The following is a 14,093-nucleotide window of genomic DNA, read 5'->3' on the forward strand; positions in this document are numbered from 1 at the left end:
ACTTCTAAATCTTGATTCTATGGTCTTCACAGAGATATCTTGATCTTAAGAGAAATAACTATATCTCTTAAAAGTTTGATTTGAAAAAAATCAATCTTCTTTAAGTTATTGTAAAAAATGTTAATAAATGCAATACCATGAGGTATTGAAGCACATGTGCCACTAAACTGAACATTGATTTAGTCCACACACTAAGCATCAACTCTTAACTAAGAAGAGTCATATCTTTTACTAAGACTGAATCTAATAAGAAGCAAACATCCTTTAGCCCTTTAGCATTTCCCCCTGAAACAATAGAAAATAAAATTCAACAAAGCTCTTTCCATTAGTAAAACTAATTGCATAGTCGTATTAATTCAGATTTCTTTTCTAGGGATAGAATCATAGAGTCAGAAAGAAACTTAGAAACCAACTATGTACTCCAAGCCCTTCATTATTGAGCGAAGAGATTAGGAATTTAAAGATTAAGCAACAAGCCAAAGATCATCTAGCAAATGATCTGCAAAGCTAGATTTCACAACCAGATTTGTATAATACAAAGTGAACAATGAAAACTTGTTTCAGGAGATAATTAGGAGTTTGAGCACTAAAAACAAATTTGGGATAGTAAATTTTTCTCTTATTCAAGCTTGACTTGATCTAATGTGTGCATGACCCACATGCCTGTTTTTGTGCCAATATGGGACTTGAACTCAAGGTCTGGGTGTGGTTCCTTAGTTTTTAGTGCTTAAAGCTAGCACACAACCACTTGAGCCACAAGTGCCTTTTCTTTTTTCTTCATTTCCTTATCTTTCTTCCTTGTTTTTTTCCTTTCTGTTGGTTAATTGGAGATTAAACTGTCATAGGACAGGCTTTTTTGCCCATAAGGACTTCACAGATTTTTAGATCTCAGTATCCTGAGTAGATTACAGCTACTCAGCCACTGGTGACCACCTCATATAGTATTTTTTATAATGCAGTGGCTTATTGTTTTTAAAAAGACACATAGGTGTCATATGAAAGGCACATCTTATAAGTGAACTTGGGATATAAACTCTGGGTTTTAGAACCTTTTTTATATTCAGTCTTAACAGACTAACAGGTGAACAGGGAAGGATAAGGTTCCAGAACCACTCATTTGTAACAAAAGATAATTAACTAAAGGACTGAGAGTCCAAGTGCCACAGCACTTATTTGGGGTCTGAGCAAGGAGGCTAAGTTAGTGAAAATACCATTAGGTTAGGGAGGTGGGTGCTTTCAGTTGGGCCCACAATGGAATGTTTACAGTCAGGAGTAGAGGGATTGCCTTGCCTACACCTCAAGCATAACCAGAAATACCTGCAGTTTTGCCCGGCATCTGTATGCCTCTGAGATAATAGTGTGGAGGAGGGGTTAATCCTTCACCTGGTATTGCCAATGAATAAATAGGTAAAAGGAAATGTAGACACTTTTTGTGACTTTTTCCCCCAAAGCCTTCTAGTTTTGAAATAATAAGGACTCCTAAGTGCAGTCAGTATTAAGGATGGAATCAGCATTGGTAAGGAGTCAATAGGAATGTTTCATATGAAGTAAGATAATATATCCTTGACAGTATTAGATGAGACATTAAGATGGGAAATTTTTGAAATGATAAGGACCTTTGTTTTCCCAGGTGCTGATGGCTCAGACCTGTAATCTTATTTACCCAGGAAGCTAAGATCTCAGGGTTGTGGTTGGAAAGTCTGTGAGATTTACATCTTCAATTAAATAAAACAATAAAACCAAGGAGACCAGGAATGTAGCCTAGTGATAGAGTGCTTGCCTAGCATGCACAAAGCCCTGGGTTTGATTTCTCATTACCACATATACTAGAAAAGCCAAGAGTGGTTCTGTGGTTCAAGATCCAGGACTGCCAAAAAACAAAAACTGGAAGGGAAGGTGTGACTCAAGTGGTAGAACACAAACAAGAGTGCTAGTCCCTGAGTTAAAGCCCCAGTACCGAAAACACACTTATTTCATGACCAAATGAAAGAATAAACATTTTTCTTTTGTGAATAGAGAGGAAAAGTAACTAAAAATTGTGACAACTATTGAGTATTGCAAAGTCAGCTTTAGGATCTCTCTTTCTGAAGATAGTATCCCTTTGTCCATAAATCTCATAAACCACAAAGCATATAATTTCACTCAAGGAAACATTAACTATTTTATATTTTTTAAAAACACTCCAGGGCTGGGAGTTTGGCCTACTGGTAGAATGCTTGCCTAGCATGCACAAAGACCGAAGTTCAATTCCTCGGTACCACGTACATAGAAAAAATGCCAGAAGTAGTGCTGTGGCTCAAGTGGTAGAGCTCTAGCTTTGAGGAAGCCCAAGGACAGTGCTCAGGCCCTAAGCCCAAGCCCCCCCCAAAAAAGGGAGAGAGAGAGAGAGAGAGAGAGAGAGAGAGAGAGAGAGAGAGAGAGAGAGAGAGGGGGGGGGAGGGGGAGGGGGAGGGGAGGGGGAGAGGGAGAGGGAGAGGGAGAGGGAGAGGGAGAGGGAGAGGGAGAGGAGAGAGGGAGAGGGACAGGGACAGGGAGAGAGGGAGAGGGACAGGGACAGGGACAGGGAGAGAGGGAGGGAAGGATAGAGGAAGGGAGGAGGGAGAAGGGAGGTAGGGAAGGTAGAAAGAATTACAAATGAAATCAAATTTCCTACAGACTTAAAATCACACCAAAAAAATTTTGCTTTATGGGCCGGGAGTTGGCATAGTGGTTAAAGTGCTTGCCTAGCATGCATGAAGACCCGGGTTCAATTCCTTGGTACCACATATACATACAAAAAAGCCAGAAGTGGTGCTGAGACTCAAGTGGTAGAGCTCTAGCCTTGAGAAAGTCCAAGGACAGGGCTCAGGCCCTGAGCTCAAGGCCCAGGACTGGCAAAAAAAAGGGGGGGGGTATTTGTAGTAGCAACAATACAAAATACCTGTAAAATGTTGTGTTCCTTACATAATAACTTATGTTCTGTATAAGGAAAAGACTATTGGTCTGTTCTTAGCCAAGTTATACATTCTGAAGATGAAGGCACAAATAAAAGGTAAAATTTGGAGTCAGAATATCAAGTGGGGTTGACTTGAATTTGTGTTTGCCAAAAACTAGGAATCCCTACCTCTCATTCCCCTCTCCGGTTCCTCTGCTCACCTCACCATCTCTCCACTGAACATCTCTGCTCCAGCTCCAGTTTCTCCTGGAAAGAAAGTCTTATTTCTCAGTGCGCTTCTTATCTGATTTGACTTTACCTTTGCTGAATCTACCTTGTGAGCTCATTTGGCATATCTGAAGGAAGAAGAATCATTCCTTGTATGTCATATCCACTCCACCTACCCTGAAGGACTCCATACGCTGAAAAGGAAGACACCCAGTTCTCTACCAAAACACAAATGGATATGAATTGAGGGAAGATCCTACCCAAGTTATTAAATGGGGGATGCCACTGATCAGTGATGTTCCAATGCATTCTAAGGTTCTAGCTCAGGCTGGGAGTGTGGACTAGTGCTAGAATGCTTGCCCAGCATGCACAAAGTCCTGAGTTCAATTCCTCAGGACCACATACCTAGAAAAGGCTAGATGTGATGCTGTGGCTCAAGAGCAGAACTCTGACCTTGAGAAAGTCTAAGGACAGTGCCCTCGGCCTGAATTCAAATGGCTGTGTTCAATGCAGCAGCTTAAGGACACCAGATTTTGAGTCTATCCAATGCTATTCTATGTGTTTAATTATAGTCTTGCATGCTTTAGACGAACTAGATCTAACAGACATCTGCAGAATATTCCACCCAGCAACAACACAATATATGTTTTTTTCAGCAGCACATGGAACACTTTCCAAAATAAACCACAGCTTAGGCCATAAAACAAACCTGGACAGATTCAGAAACACTGAAATTATTCCCTGCACGCTCTCAGACCACAAAGGCATCAAATTGGAACTGAACACACATCTCCACCAACGAAAACCCTGTAACTCATGGAGATTGAACAACATATTGTTGAATCACCAATGGGTCATCGAAGAGATCAGAACAGAAATCCAACAGTTTATGAAAGTCAACAATAAGGAGCACACAAAATACCAGCTCCTTTGGGACATGGCAAAGGCAGTACTCAGAGGAAAATTTATAGCTCTGAGTGCCTACAACAACAAGTTGGAAAACTCGCAAACCAACAAGTTAATGTGTCACCTTAAGCTCCTGGAAAAAAGAGCAACAAACCAACCCTAATCCCAGTAGAAGGAAGCAAATTATTAAAATCAAAGCAGAATTAAATGATTTGGAATCCAAAAAAACTATAGAAAGAATCAACAAAACAAGGAGTTGGTTCTTTGAAAGAATTAACAAAATTGACAAACCCTTAGCAAATCTTACCAAAAAAGGAAGAGAGCATACCAAAATAAACAAAATCGCAGACGAAAATTGTAATATCAGGACAGAAATTACCAAGATCCAGAGTATCATGAGGGAATACTTCTCAAACCTTTATGCCAACAAATTTGAGAATCTAGAAGAAATGGATGAATTCCTAGCCAATATTAACATACCCACACTGAACCAAGAAGAACTGACCCAATTAAACAGGCCTATTTCAAGCACTGAAATAGAAATGGCAATAAGAGACCTTCCACCTAACAAAAGCCCAGGGCCAGATGGATTCACAGCTGAATTCTATAAGGTCTTCAATGCAGAGCTCACACCAATACTCCTCAAGCTCTTCAACGAAATTGAAAATGAAGGTTCTTTACCAAACTCATTCTATGAAGCCAGTATAACCCTCATCCCCAAACCAGAGAGAGATTCATCAAAAAAAGAGAAGTATAGACCTATTTCTTTGATGAATATCAATGCAAAACTTCTCAACAAAATACTGGCCAACCGTCTACAACAATTTATCAAAAAAATTATACACTATGATCAAATAGGATTCAATACAGGGAGGCAAAGCTGGTTCAACATACACAAATCAATTAATATAATTCAACACATCAACAGGAGCAAGGACAAAAATCACATGATTGTCTCAATAGATGCGGAAAAGGCATTTGACAAGATCCAACACCCCTTTATGTTAAAAGCTCTGGAGAAACTAGGAATCCATGGAACATTCCTCAATATAATAAAGGCTGTGTATGAGAAACCCACAGCTAATATTATCCTTAATGGCAAAAAGATAAAGCCATTCCCTCTAAAATCAGGAACGAGACAAGGATGCCCACTCTGTCCACTCCTCTTTAACATAGTATTAGAATTCCTAGCCAATGCAATAAGGCAAGAAGCAAACATAAAGGGGATCCAAATAGGGAAAGAGGAAGTAAAATTATCCCTCTTTGCAGATGACATGATTCTGTATTTAAAGAATCCTATAGACTCTACTTCTAAGCTCCTTGAGCTGATTCAAAGCTTTGGAAGGGTAGCAGGCTATAAAATTAACCCTCAAAAATCAACTGCCCGAGAAGGAAGATGGCGCCGAGACAATAGGGACGCTGCTTAGCTTTCTCTGACAAAAAGAGAGAACCAGGGAGTCCCACGAGCCAATTTTCTAAAGAAATCCATGACAACAAACTCAAAAAGCAACGGAGAAGGACTCAAACCGGGAAAAGAAATCCAGATAAAGCTCACATCCAACTTTCTCAAAGAATTTGGAACGCGAGGACCCCTCCCCCACCTCTTGCCCAAAGCCGCGGAAAGCCGCACCAGACCAAGCTGCGAAAAGCGGCTTGAGCGGGCACCGGCTCCACGCGGGGAAAGTGGGAGCGGGCACCGGCTCTAACCCACGAAAAGTGGCGGCAGTGGAGGGCACCAGGCTGGGAGCCCAACGGCTGCAGAAACCAGCACAGAACCGGGCCAGCGAACGGCGGAAGCAGCGGAACCCAGACGCGGAACCAGACAGCAAGCAGCGGAACCCAGATGCAGAACACAGGCGGCAGCGGAGACCCGAGGGGAGTGAAAGACTCCCCACCACCGAGGAGCTCCCGCAGAGGCGTGAGTAATACAGCGTGTCCCCAAACACATCGGAAAGCGGAGCAGGTGCCAAGCAATAGAACTTAACTCAGACCCCAACACCCCGCCCGAGAAAGACTGGCGGGAGCAGGGGGGCAAGGAATTTAGAATCCTGTCCCTCCCCTCAACAGCCCCCTCCCTCAGGCCATTGACTGGAGATTGACAGGCGGGCTACCCATAAGTCCCAGCACCCCACCAAGGGAGGCGGGGCTGCCCCAACTCCCACCTGCCCAACAGGCTCAAGCCCCAGCCCTCTGACTGGAGACTGACAAGCCGGAGGACCCTAAGACTCAGCACCCCACCAGGGGAGGCAGAGCTGTCCCAGCTCCCACCCGCCCACCAGGCTCCTCTCCCAGGCCACTGGATCTGGAGACTGGAGCGCTTTGGGACCCTGCCTTACAACAGTGGGTAGGGGGTGCGGGTAAATAGGAGCCAGCATCTGCCCCCCCTCAATTCTCGAGCGGGGCATCCTCCAGCTGGGAATCCTGAGCAAGACACCACCGAGGGCCCCCCCCCCACAGTCACAGACTCTGACAAAGCAGTGGAAACACAGCAGGGATCTGAAGGGCCAACCAGCAGCCAAGCTCCCCTTCTGAGAACCAAAAAGGCGCAGCTCCGCCCTTGGAGCCCAGGTCCCCAGCTGGGCCCCGCCCCTGGGAACAGAGGGGCCTCCTCCTGGTCCTACTGAGAGCTCCTGAAACTCTCAATCCCCACACCCTTGGCTTGGGGCCGCCCCCTGGAAGCAGCACAGGAAAACGTCCACCAACCACGCTCAGACGGAAGCTCGCAGATCCATCCCATGGTCCACTGTGAGGCCACTGGTTGGGCTAAGAGCTAGTCGTGCAGCAACACATAAGTTTTATTCTAATACTTTCCAAACTTTGTACTCAAATACTCTACCTACTTACCCTCTGACCTCTCTCATTCTATTTCTCTATCTCTGGACCTCTGCTCCTCTTTCGACCCTTATACTGCATGGATCTACACTTGATGGCTGTTGAGCAACATTGTATATCTAGGTGTTTAATTATCCTCTAGGCTCAGAGGGACTTAAAGACAATAGAGATTGGATTGAGAGGCTTATTGTTTTGAATATAAATTGCTTATCAATGAAAAATTAGACTAGTCGGTAACTGCACGAAACGAAAGAGTGATAACACCAATCAAAACTCGTGAACATCTAGAGTCTGCCAGCTACAGAGGTCTAGGTTGGTTATATCTGAAAAACTATAATCGTGTTTAGTATTAATCTTGCTCCCATTTTCAAATGGGCAGAACAAGAAACTCAAGAAAAATGTCAAATCAAGAAACAACACCTCCCACCTCCCCCACCCAATGTAAACAGCCAATGGAACAGTCACTGGCAAGCCTAGAGGAGAGTCTTCCAAGTGCTGTACAAATGCAATTGATAAACATCATTAATGAAAAATGTGAAAATATAAAGAAAGAGATAAGGGAGGAAGCCATAACTGAACAAGAGGAAACCATAAACAAGGTGATAAGTGAAAAAGAAGGAGCCATAAAGGAAGCCATAATAAAGGCTGTTCAAAGAAAGATGGATGAATTCATAGAATCCACAAATAAAAAGGTGACCGAACTCCAGCAAATGTTCAAAGAAAATAAAGCTACTGAGCTAACCACTCGAATGGAAATCAAGGAGCTAAAGAAATCCATACATGATCTAAAAGAAGAGATGCAAGGCATCAAAAATGAGCAATTAGTAGCAAGGGAGATGAAAAATAAAGTAGATAGCTTTGATAGCAGGTTAGACAATGCAGAGGAGAGAATTTCCGGGGCTGAAGATAATTTAGTTATTATAGAGAAAGAACAGAAAATGAGTCAATCCAAATCTAGGAAAAATGAGAGAGCGCTTCAGGAGGTCCAAGATACAATTAGGAAGCCTAATTTAAGGCTAATTGGTATTGAGGAGGGTCTGGAGAAAGAGGTCAATGGTATTGGAAATATACTTCAGGGAATCATCTCAGAGAATTTCCCAAATATCCAGAAGGGCAGACCCATCCAGATACAAGAAGCTTTTAGAACCCCAAACAGACCTGACCAGAAAAGAACATCTCACCGCCACATCGTAATCCGAACTGGATCAGTAGAAACCAAAAAAAGGATCCTAAAGGCAGCCAGGGAAAAGGGTTCAGTAACCTATAAAGGAAAACCAATCAGAATCACCCCAGATTACTCAGCAGAGACCATGCAAGCAAGAAGTGACTGGAAGCATATATGTCATGCCCTTAAGTCAAACAACTACCAACCAAGAATACTGTACCCAGCTAAGCTCTCATTCATAACTGAGGGAACAATAAAAACATTCCATTCCAGGGAAAAGCTGCAACAATATGTAGCAACAAAACCAACACTACAGAGAATTCTGCAAGATGTTCTATACATAGAACACCAAAATAAAGGCAATATAGGGAAAGAAATGGCACCTAAACAGCACACCACCTAAGGACCACAAGAACTGTCAAGACACAGGCCCAAATAAAAGCTTTTAAAAAATGTTAGGACCTAATAAATATCTCTCAATCCTAACTCTCAATATCAATGGACTCAACTCTCCAATTAAACAGCATAGGCTGTCTAGTTGGATCAAAAAGCAAGAGCCATCGTTCTGCTGTCTTCAAGAGACACATCTTACCCAAAAAAACAAGCATCTTTTGAAAGTGAGAGGTTGGAATAAACTCTATCAAGCTAACGGCCCCCATAAACAGGCTGGAGTTGGCATCCTCATATCAGATTAAATAGACTTCAAACCAAAATTAGTAAGAAAAGACAAAGAAGGTTACTACATACTACTAAAGGGATCTTTCCTCCAGGAAGACATAACGATCCTAAATATTTACACACCCAATCCCGGAGCTCCAAACTTCATCAAGCAAACTTTACTTACACTGAAACCATACATAGATCGAAATACAGTGATTGTCGGTGACTTTAACACACCACTCTCACCTATGGACAGATCAACAAGGCAAAAACTCAACAGAGAAACCTTAGAACTGAACAGCTATATAGATCAACTAGATCTAACAGACATCTGCAGAATATTCCACCCAGCAACAACACAATATACGTTTTTCTCAGCAGCACATGGAACATTTTCCAAAATAGATCACATCTTAGGCCATAAAACAAACCTGGACAGATTCAGAAACACTGAAATTATTCCATGCACACTCTCAGACCACAAAGGCATCAAACTTGAACTGAACACACACCTCCACCAACGAAAACCCTGTAACTCATGGAGACTGAACAACACATTGTTGAACCACCAATGGGTCATTGAAGAGATCAGAACAGAAATCCAACAGTTTATGAAATTTAACAGTAAGGAGCACACAAACTACCAACTCCTTTGGGACACAGCAAAGGCAGTACTCAGAGGAAAATTTATAGCGCTGAGTGCCTACAACAACAAGTTGGAAAAATTGCAAACCAACAAGTTAATGTCCCACCTTAAGCTCCTGGAAAAGAGCAACAAACCAACCCTAATCCCAGTAGAAGAAAGCAAATAATTAAAACCAAAGCAGAATTAAATGATTTGGAATCCAAAAAAACTATAGAAAGAATCAACAAAACAAGGAGTTGGTTCTTTGAAAGAATTAACAAAATTGACAAGCCCTTAGCAAATCTTACCAAAAAAAGAAGAGAGCATACCGAAATAAACAAAATCGCAGATGAAAATGGTAATATCACGACAGAAATTATCAAGATCCAGAATATCATGAGGGAATACTTCTCAAACCTTTACGCCAACAAATTTGAGAATCTAGATGAAATGGATGAATTCCTAGTCAATACTAACATACCCACACTGAACCAAGAAGAACTAAGCCAACTCAACAGGCCTATTTCAAGCTCTGAAATAGAAGTGGCAATTAGAGAACTTCCACCTAAGAAAAGCCCAGGGCCAGATGGATTCACAGCTGAATTCTATAAGGTCTTCAAAGCAGAGCTCACACCAATACTCCTCAAGCTCTTCAACGAAAATGAAAATGAAGGTTCCTTACCAAACTCATTCTATGAAGCCAGTATAACCCTCATCCACAAACTAGACAGAGATTCATCAAAGAAAGAGAACTATAGACCTATATCTTTGATGAACATCGATGCAAAACTCCTCAACAAAATACTGGCCAACTGTCTACAACAACTCATCAAAAAAATTATACACTATGATCAAACTGGATTCATCACAGGAAGGCAAAGCTGGTTCAACATACGCAAATCAATTAATATAATTCAACACATCAACAGGAGCAAAGACAAAAATCACATGATTGTCTCAATAGATGCGGAAAAGGCATTTGACAAGATCCAACACCCCTTCATGTTAAAAGCTCTGGAGAAACTAGGAATCCATGGAACATTCCTTAATGTAATAAAGGCTGTGTATGAGAGACCTACTGCTAGTATTACACTTAATGGTGAAAATCTAAAGCCATTCCCTCTAAAATCAGGAACGAGACAAGGATGCCCACTCTCTCCACTACTCTTTAACATAGTACTAGAATTCCTAGCCAGTGAAATAAGGCAAGAAGCAAGCATAAAGGGGATCCAAGTAGGGAAAGAGGAAATAAAACTATCCCTCTTTGCAGATGACATGATTCTGTATTTAAAGAATCCTATAGACTCTACTCCCAAGCTCCTTGAGCTTATCCAAAGCTTTGGAAGTGTAGCAGGCTATAAAATCAACCCTCAAAAATCAACTGCCTTCCTTTATGCCAACAATGAGAGGAACGAGGCAATAATCAGGAAAGAAACTCCTTTCACAATAGCCTCAAAGAAAATAAAGTACCTAGGAATTAGCTTAACTAAGAATGTAAAGGACCTTTTTGATGAAAACTTTAAAACCCTAAAAAAGGAAATTAAAGCCGAACTAAGGAAATGGAAAAACCTCCCATGCTCCTGGATTGGAAGAATCAACATTGTGAAAATGACAATCTTGCCAAGAGCTATCTACAAATTCAATGCAATACCCATCAACATCCCAATGTTGTCCTTTAAAGAAATAGAAGAGGCAATCCAAAATTTCATATGGAATAATAAAAGACCCCGTATAGCAAAAACACTTCTTAGCAGAAAGAACAGCGCTGGAGGAATTTCAATTCCAAACTTTAGACTCTATTACAGAGCTATAATCCTCAAAACAGCTTGGTACTGGCACAGGAACAGGCCTGAAGACCAATGGAATAGAACTGAGGGCCCAGATATTAAACCACAGACCTATGGCCACCTAATCTTTGACAAGGGAGCCAAAAAAATAGAATGGAAGAAAGACAGCCTGCAGAAAACTAAAGCTGGATCCTTCTTTGTCACCTTGCACTAGAATTAACTCCAAATGGATCAAAGACCTGGAGGTAAAAGCTGACACACTGAAAACTCTACAGGAAGGAATAGGAGATACACTAGGCCTCCTTGGCACAGGTCGAAACTTTCTTAATAAGGACCAAGAATCACAACAAATCAGAGAAAGGCTGGATAAGTGGGACTGCATTAAACTGCAGAGCTTTTGTATGGCAAAGGACATAGCTAGTAAACTAATCAGGAAGCCTACAGAGTGGGAGAAGATCTTCACCAACCAAACAACGGACAAAGGCCTCATATCTAAAATATATCAACAACTCAAAAAATTGAATCACTCCAAAACTAACCTCCAAAGTAACAACCATCCCATTAAAAAATGGGCCAAAGACTTAAAGAGAGTCTTCTCTGAAGAAGAAACAAAAATGGCCTATAGACACATGAAAAAATGCTCAACATCTCTGGTCATAAAAGAAATGCAAATCAAAACAACACTAAGATTCCACGTCACTCCAGCTAGAATGGTCAGGATTAGGAAAACGAATGATAACAGATCCTGGAGGGGATGTGGCCAGGAGGGATCACTACTACACTGTTGGAGGGAGTGCAAACTCATCCAACCACCATGGAAAGCAGTGTGGCAGTCCCTCAAAATGCTAAACATAGAACTCCCCTATGACCCAGCAATTCCACTACTTGGCATTTACCCAGAAACAAGGACATACTAAACCCACTAGCACAACAATGTTCATTGCAGCACTATTCACCATAGCAAAGATATGGAACCAACCTAGATGTCCCTCAGTTGATGAGTGGATCAACAAGTTGTGGTATTTGTACACAATGGAAGTCTATGCTGCTGTCAGAAAGAATGACATCGCCCCATTTGTTAGGAAATGGAAAGACTTAGAAAAAATCATATTAAGTGAAGTAAGCCAGACTCAAAGGAACTTAGGCTCAATGGTTTCCCTCATTCGTCATAATCAGTAGAAACCTTGGGCTCTACTAGCAGAGATTTGCAATAGAGCAAAATCTTGATATATAAGGACATATAAAGTGAAGCTAATTAAAAGGACCTCCAGGATAGTGAAACAAAAGCCATATAATGAATGATTGTTGTCCTTAATGTACTATGTTGTCTGTCATCTCCTTTGCTGTCCCTTGTTATCTCATATTGGTATAGTATCTCACTTTGTTATCTAATATATTGAATTTATTTGTATTTGGATATTTGAAATTTGATAGGGCAGGGGGGAAAACCAAGATGGGTGGGGGGTGTGGGGGGGGAGGGAAATGGGTACCAAGACATGTGAAAGGGTATCAATGTATGTGAATTAACGCACCTTCTATCTGGCAAATATCATGTAACCCTTTTACTAATTACAATAAAAAAAAATCAACTACCTTCATCTAAGCCAACAGTGAGAGGAATGAGGCAACAATCAGGAAAGCAACTCCTTTTGCAATAGCCTCAAAGGAAATAAAGTACCTAGGAATTAGCTTAACTAAGAATGTAAAGGACCTTTTTGATGAAAACTTTAAAACCCTGAAAAAGGAAATTAAAGCAGAACTAAGGAAATGGAAAAACCTCCCATGCTCCTGGATTGGAAGAATCAACATCATGAAAATGACAATCTTGCCAAAGGCTATCTACAAATTCAACGCAATACCCATCAATATCCCAATGTTGTCCTTTAAAGAAATAGAAGAGGCAATCCAAAATTTCATATGGAATCATAAAAGACCTCGTATAGCAAAAATGCTTCTTAGGAGAAAGAACAGTGCAGGAGGAATTTCAATACCAAACTTTAGACTCTATTATAGAGCAATAATTATCAAAACACCTTGGTACTGGCACAAGAACAGGCCTGAAGACCAATGGAATAGAACTGAGGACCGAGAAATTAAACCACAGAGCTATGGCCACCTAATCTTTGACAAGGGAGCCAAAAAAATAGAATGGAAGAAAGACAGCCTCTTCAACAAGTGGTGCTGGCAGAACTGGTTAAGCACCTGCAGAAAACTAAAGTTGGATCCTTCTTTGTCACCCTGCACTAGAATTAACTCCAAATGGATCAAAGACTGGAGGTAAAAGCTGACACACTGAAAACTTTACAAGAAGGAGTAGGAGATACACTAGGCCTCCTTGGCACAGGTCAAAACTTTCTTAATAAAGACCAAGAATCACAACAAATCAGAGAAAGTCTGGATAAGTGTGACTGCATTAAACTGCAGAGCTTTTGTATGGCAAAGGACATAGCTAGTAAATTAATTAGGAAGCCTACAGAGTGGGAGAAGATCTTCACTAACCAAACAATGGACAAAGGCCTCATATCTAAAATATATCAACAGCTCAAAAAATTAAATCACTCCAAAACTAATCTCCAAAGTAACAACCATCCCATTAAAAAATGGGCCAAAGACTTAAAGAGAGTCTTCTCTGAAGAAGAAACAAAAATGGCCTATAGACACATGAAGAAATGCTCAACATCTCTGGTCATAAAAGAAATGCAAATCAAAACAACACTAAGATTCCCCCTCACTCCAGTTAGAATGGCCAGGATCAAGAAAACTAATAACAACAGATGCTGGAGGGGATGTGGCCAGGAGGGATCACTACTACACTGTTGGTGGGAGTGCAAACTCGTTCAACCACTGTGGAAAGCAATATGGCAGTGCCTCAAAAGGCTAAACATAGAGCTCCCCCATGACCCAGCAATTCCACTACTTGGCATTTACCCAACCATCCAGAAACTAGGGCATACTAAATCCACTAGCACATCAATG

The sequence above is a fragment of the Megascapheus bottae genome, chromosome 8 (genome assembly GCF_031878675.1).
Source record: "Megascapheus bottae isolate mThoBot1 chromosome 8, mThoBot2.hap1, whole genome shotgun sequence".
Classification (NCBI taxonomy): domain Eukaryota; kingdom Metazoa; phylum Chordata; class Mammalia; order Rodentia; family Geomyidae; genus Megascapheus; species Megascapheus bottae.